This window comes from Nannospalax galili, unplaced genomic scaffold (genome assembly GCF_000622305.1).
Source record: "Nannospalax galili isolate Female #2095 unplaced genomic scaffold, S.galili_v1.0 scaffold512, whole genome shotgun sequence".
Classification (NCBI taxonomy): Eukaryota; Metazoa; Chordata; class Mammalia; order Rodentia; family Spalacidae; genus Nannospalax; species Nannospalax galili.
In genome coordinates, this window is record NW_008331992.1 from 1,856,216 (window position 1) to 1,862,691 (window position 6,476).

The window sequence follows — 6,476 nt, forward strand, 5'->3', positions numbered from 1 at the left end:
CAAACTCCACGGGTTGTATATTTTCTATAGATTCTCATTTTTTAGTTTCTTTGTTTAATCAATTGTGATCATATAGATGCAAGAAACTACTTCAGTTTTCTTATGCTTAAGAGGGTCTTTGTGTTCTGCAATGTGGTGTATTTTAGGGAATGTTTAGAGCTTTGGAAGGAATATTCATTGTGCAGTGTTTCGGTGCGATCTTCTACAGACGTCGCTTATGCACATTTCACCTGTAATGTCATCGAACATCGATGTTTCTTTGTTATGTACTTCTGTCTGGATGAGGTGTCTGTTGCTGAATGACACTTTGATGTCAGCCACTATCACTGTGTTGAGCTCAATCTGCACTTCCGCATTCACTCACATCTGACTTACATCATTTTCTGAGCTGATGTTCGGTGCATATGTGTTTACAATTACAGCATCTTCTTGATGGATTGGTCCCTCAATATATAGGAGTTGATTATATTTATTTCTTCTGATTTTGGTTTGAAGATTGTTTTGTCAAACAGTATTATCTATACGTGTTTGATTTCTGGTTCCATTTGTTTGGTATGCTTTCTTCCAATCTTCCACTTAAAGACTGCGTGTCTTGTCCATACTAGTAAATTTCTTTCAGGCCACAGAGAGGGCCTCAATTTAATTTCAATTTGCTAACATTTTATAACCATTAGGGAATGGAGATCATTAACACTTATAGTTGTTCTTGAATGTTTCATACAGACAACTGTGATTGTGGTTTGTAGTGTTTGCTACTTGCTAACACTCACTTGCTATCTCCTGCCTTAGTATGCTTTGTTCCTTCCTGTGGCCTCCTGCATGGATCATTCCCTTCACATGTCTTCTGTAGTTCTGCTTTAGTGGTCATGGAATCCTACTGGTGGTATTTCTGTTGTCCAAGTCTCATGGATAATCCTGTGAACTTGTTCTGGAGTCCAGAAGTGAGCCATGCAGGGACCTTTACAACCTCTAGCCACCAGCTCAGCACTTTAATTGTTTTAGAATGGCTTTTTGCCACAGCTCCCATTGAACATTAAAAAGAGAGTATTTTCTTGGTATCTGTATGGTTTGACTGACACAACATGTCTGTCTGGTGGACTGCAAACCTGCTTAGTGCTGCAACCAGTGTTGATTGTGGTTGGAGTCTGTGATTTCTCCCCACATCGCTTTTCATACTGCTACAGCTGCACTGAGTATAACTCTCTCTCTCTCTCTCTCGACTTATTAATGAAACTACACTCAGTTTTGGAGGCTGTCTTTTTGCCTTAGGTGAATGTTCCAGTGCTCTCTGTGGTCCAGTTGGGCCCTGGAGGTGAGGGGGTTCTCCTCTGGCTCTGCTTCCTAACAGTCACTTTCTCTCTCTGCTGTGGAGACTGGTCTTTCCACTGACACTCCGCTGAGTGGGTATTTTCTTATTGTTCCGTTTCTTCCCACGTACTTTCCTGTCAACCCTGCTTGTTGGCAGGAGATTCCAGCAGGCCCTGTGTGATATCTTCTTCTATCTTCCCAATCCATTATCAAAGTTATTTTTATCACAAAATAAAAATACATTTTACTGTTCCCAACTAAAAAACTCCTCCTGCATACTGTATTTTTATTTTTTGAGATTAAAAAACGTTTACTATTTCTCAGTGTGTGTATTTCAGTCTCATATTTGTGGGTTTCCTGAAATTTTCTTTTGTGGAATTGAGAACACTTCATTTCAGGTAATTTTTCAACTGCAAATTTATCTCTGTGATGATCTAAAATGTCAGTTTATTACCTCATTATATGTGTATTTTCATTTACATCACTATTTATAATTTGTGATTTATAATTTTATCTCTGTTTTATAGCTTTATCATTAGGCCTGTTTATACTAATTGATTATTTTCTAGTTAACCATATTTTACTGTTTCCTTGAATGTCTTATGACTATTACAGATGAGATATTGAATTTTCTTCCTTTGGGCAGTACTAGCTTTGTTTAACCACGAAAAGTTATGCTTGAGATTCACTAGAGCAGGCCAAGCATTGTCATGCTTCTGGGTGGACTGGTCCTGCAAACAGAACGTGATCCTCTAGTATCCAATGTTTTAAGAACTCAGTTACAGTTCTAATGACCCTGCCCTTGGCTCATCAGAACGTGAGCATCGGCTAGTCTATTTTGAGCTATTGGTATATAGCTATAGCATCCATAATAGGTGTCGCTCTTTGCCTGTACAAAAAGTATTTCATGCAATATGGCAGCAGTTCAGACCTAAAATGGATTCACCATGACCCACTGGTAGATTTCTGAGTCTTTCTCAGGGTATATCTTTCCTTAAAATATTGTGTTTACTGGATTTTATCATTTTAAGCTTCCTTCCTACCTTTATCTCAGTCCTAAGTGGTTCTTTTATAAGGTTACATATTCTTACTGTGGCCTGTAAATGCTTTAAATTAAAAATCAGCGTTATCATAAGGCTTGTATTGCTTCTCTCACTGTCTAGTAGAACGTTCCTGTATGAAATGCTAGACAAGATATGAGACCATCCTTTCGTGTTTATATTTCCAGAGATTATTATTTTTCACTGAAATAATATTAAAATAATAACTATCTTAAATATTTAAAATGTGCTTGCTTCTTATATAATTAATATAAAACTCTAGATCATATGAATTTTTTTAACGGTAAGAAAAATAGATCCATTTCTTAGTAAAATATCCTGAAAAATGAGAAGTGACTTTATAAAACCTCATTGAAAACTTGAAATTTGACATACAATTTTATTTTTACCCCTAACATAGATATTAGAATTACATATTACAGTATATCCGTCTAGGTTCCTTCCACAGATAGAAACCTCATAATTAGTTAAACAGGTGAAGCTTCTTCATAAAAACAGCAGCTATTGACAAAAGAATAATTATAAGCTATTTAAACAATGGTACTCTCGGTATAAGCACAAAATGGAGAATGTTCAGAGACTGCTGGAGGAGGTATGGTCCCAGCAGCGTGAGAGCAGATACCTTGATGGTTTGGCTGAGCTATGGTAAGTGAGCAGACAATGATGTGAGTGCAGGTGGGAAACAGATGCAGCAAAGCTTTCGAGGACATAGACAAGACGTGTAGATCTGAGAAAGACAGAGCAAGGGCTCAGTGGAAACTTCTGGAAGGATGGCAGACTGGCCTGGACAATGATCTGCTGTAGTTTACTCACAGTCTCAAGTGGGTGATTTAATAAGTATGCTGTAAGCTAAAGTAGAAGGAATAGCAAAGAGTGATGCTGGCAGCTGACTTAGATCTGTGCCTGAGATCTAGCTAAACGGGCTCAACAAGAGCTCAGGATATGTGGTCCAGATGTGAAAATGCAAGACAGAACCACAAAGAAATGTTCAAAATGAGAAATAATCCCCCATAGAATTATCAGATAAAATGGCTTTAAAAGTATTATTCAGTACATCTGAATCATGAGTCATTTTGAAGTTACTTTAGCATATTTATCAAAGCAAATAAAATTTTATATTTTGTATAGAATCATGAAATACATCTTTTAGCTCAAAGCTCTGTTCCTTGTGGACTATTTTTTTGCCAAGTATTTATCTCAACATATGGAAGCTCATCTTTGATGACCCGATGGCATCATGTTAACAAGTCTTCAAAACAGGAAAACCTCAAAGCCCTGGTCACAGTATTTCTTTAATCCATACCCCAAACTGTCATTCTGGTAGGAATTTCTCTTATTGTGTCCCCCGCTGCCACATTTCTCACCTAACTCCTTCAGACGGGTCATTAGCGTCAACACAGACAGCCTGGTTGCGGTAATTATCAACCATCCAAGCAAAGAGAGACAAACATTGTTAAGGAGTGAAATAGAGTTGGGAGCAAGAAGCGCTGATGAGAACCGATATGGAAGGTAGAAACTACTGTATTTAAAATTCTCAAATTAAAATTAGATTTGATAACTTCCCAAATCAAGAGACAATGAAGGTAGAACAGGATCGGCTAGGCATATCTGGAGTGAGTCACAAGAGTCAGAGGAAAGTCCAACATTACCTGACATCTGCAGCTGATTCAGTTCCATGGAAAAGTTTCTTGAGAAGAATGGAGATTTCCAGCAGAATATTCCCAGTCTACATCTAGTATCTATTTAGGAAAATAAAATTGCTCCAATAAGTAATCTGTTTTGTTTTAAGTTGTGTGTGTGTGCATGGCGAGGAGATCTCATTTCATGTGAGACCTTGCTCTGCTCCGTGTATCTCAAGTGTTCTTGGGCTGTTGAATGGCGATTTCCAAATTGAAAGGCTCCCTCTTGGGGGGGAGGACAGAAGATCATAGATGAGGAAGTAAATGTAACTTTCGAGGCTCAAAAAGCTCCAGAAGTTTAAAAGATTGACAAAGCCCCTCTCCAAACTCACGTAAGCAATAACTGTTGATGGGGAAGGAGGCTGTCTAATCAGTGCGGCTGCCTGCAAAGTGTGGAGGGAGCTCCAGGACGCAGCTTCTGTGAGTTGTCACTCTGCTGGGGTTGACTTCCCAGTGATGCGGCTGCCTTTGAGCTGCACACTGTTCTGTAAGTGACCTCTCATCCATACTCTTGCAGCAACCACAATAAACTAGCTCATTAAGCTAGACAGATGGCTGGACGCATTTCTCTGGTATGCCGCCGGTGCTCTATTTTGACTGAATAGACATTTGCTCATCTCCACAGGAGAAGTGACACACCAGTCTACACAATCACGGGAGGACTATTGGTACCCATCCTCTGATCCATACACCTTTTAGGAATCACACTGCAGTTCATCAGACTATGGCTAATTATTTAGCCATGTGTGGACAATAAGATTACTTCTTTTTTTGTCTTTTTGAGACAGGGTCTCCCTGTAGTCCCAGGTGACCTGAAATCACTGTGTAGACCAGGCTGGCCTTGAATTCACAGAGATCCACCTGCCTCTGCCTCCCGAGTGCTGGGACTAAAGGCCTGCACCACCACACCCGGCTAAGATTACTTTTTTAGGACCATATTTCTGTCTCATTTGCGTATATCACTTAAGATTCGATGATTCAGAAAGCCGTTGGTTTATATAACAGGAATAAATTTGCTTTTACTGAAGAAAACAGAAAAATACTATGAGGGCACATTCTTGAAACAACTTATTTTAAATATGTTATAATAAAGTCATAAACTTGATTTTTATTTGCTTGTTTTGTGCAACAGCTGCTGAATGAAAGAATATCTTTGTTTCCTATCAGTTCTGGTAAAGATCTGGCCTATGCATATATCCTCGGACCTGGGTGGAATCAATAAATATGTCTGAGTTTTGGATCAATTAGTAATCATACCGCATGGTTGAGTCTTACCTTCATGATGGTAAGGGTTGTTTTATGCTGATCCCTTTGTGATGTCATACAGTTCTAATCAACAACAGTTTATAGTTAGCCACAAACCAGCAGGATTAAGATTTAGTCTATTATCAAGGTGGAAGTCAGTTCAAAATCTTGAAGAACATTTGGCCTCAGTGAAAATTTTTAAATAATTTTTCACAGGTAGCTTTTCAAAGACTTAGGATATCTAGACATTTAAAAGTATTTAGTTTTCTTTAAACCTTACAGTAAAGTAAAAATAAAAGACCAGCAAAACCATTGCTGCATTCAGAAGATGTCCTCTCAAAGGCATGCGTTAGAAACTGAATAGTCACTGTGACTGTATGAAGCTCTATGATCCTTAAGGGGAGTGCACTCTACAGTCTCTACTCTTACCAACAGATAACACTGTTGAAGAAAAGGCCTTGTTATCACAGAAGTGGATTCCTTATAAAAAGGCAAAACTCCCTCCCTCTCTCCCTCACACACACTAGTAATATTAATAATAATAATAATGAATAACAAAAATAGTAATTTTTAAAATTATTTAATAACCATGCAATCAGAAGAAGCATTTCATTACAATAGCATTAACACATTCAATAACAATTTCCAGAGCTAAGATGCATCTCCTTCAAAATTGGCTGTAAATTTTTAGGTTTACGGTTGAATTAATACAGTTATACAATATTGTACTCAGTATAAACCCTATAAGACATAAAATTCAATGAGGTTTTTAAATTTTAAAAAAGATCTCAATTTCACTATTAAAATACACAGTTTCATATAGAAAAACTCATTTTCAATACAATTGACACTAAGATGCACATGCATTTCTAATCTCTGTATATCTGATTATTACTAGTCATAGTCAGTTACTTTCTGAGCTCCTTGGCATCTGAGCATGGATATAAAGTCATCAGGTAGATTTCAGTGGTAATGTTTTTCACATCCACCGATTATTAAGGAGCAAATTTTTATGCTTTGAAGAATTATTTTTTTTAATTTTTTTTACTTAATTTTTTTACTTTTACACCCACTTCCCAGATAGCACCCTCCCATAGGCCCCACTAGAGCCCTTATACTCTGATATCCCTGCTACTGTCTGCTGTGTTGTCGGCACCCCCAGCCATTCCCCACTACTTGCCCT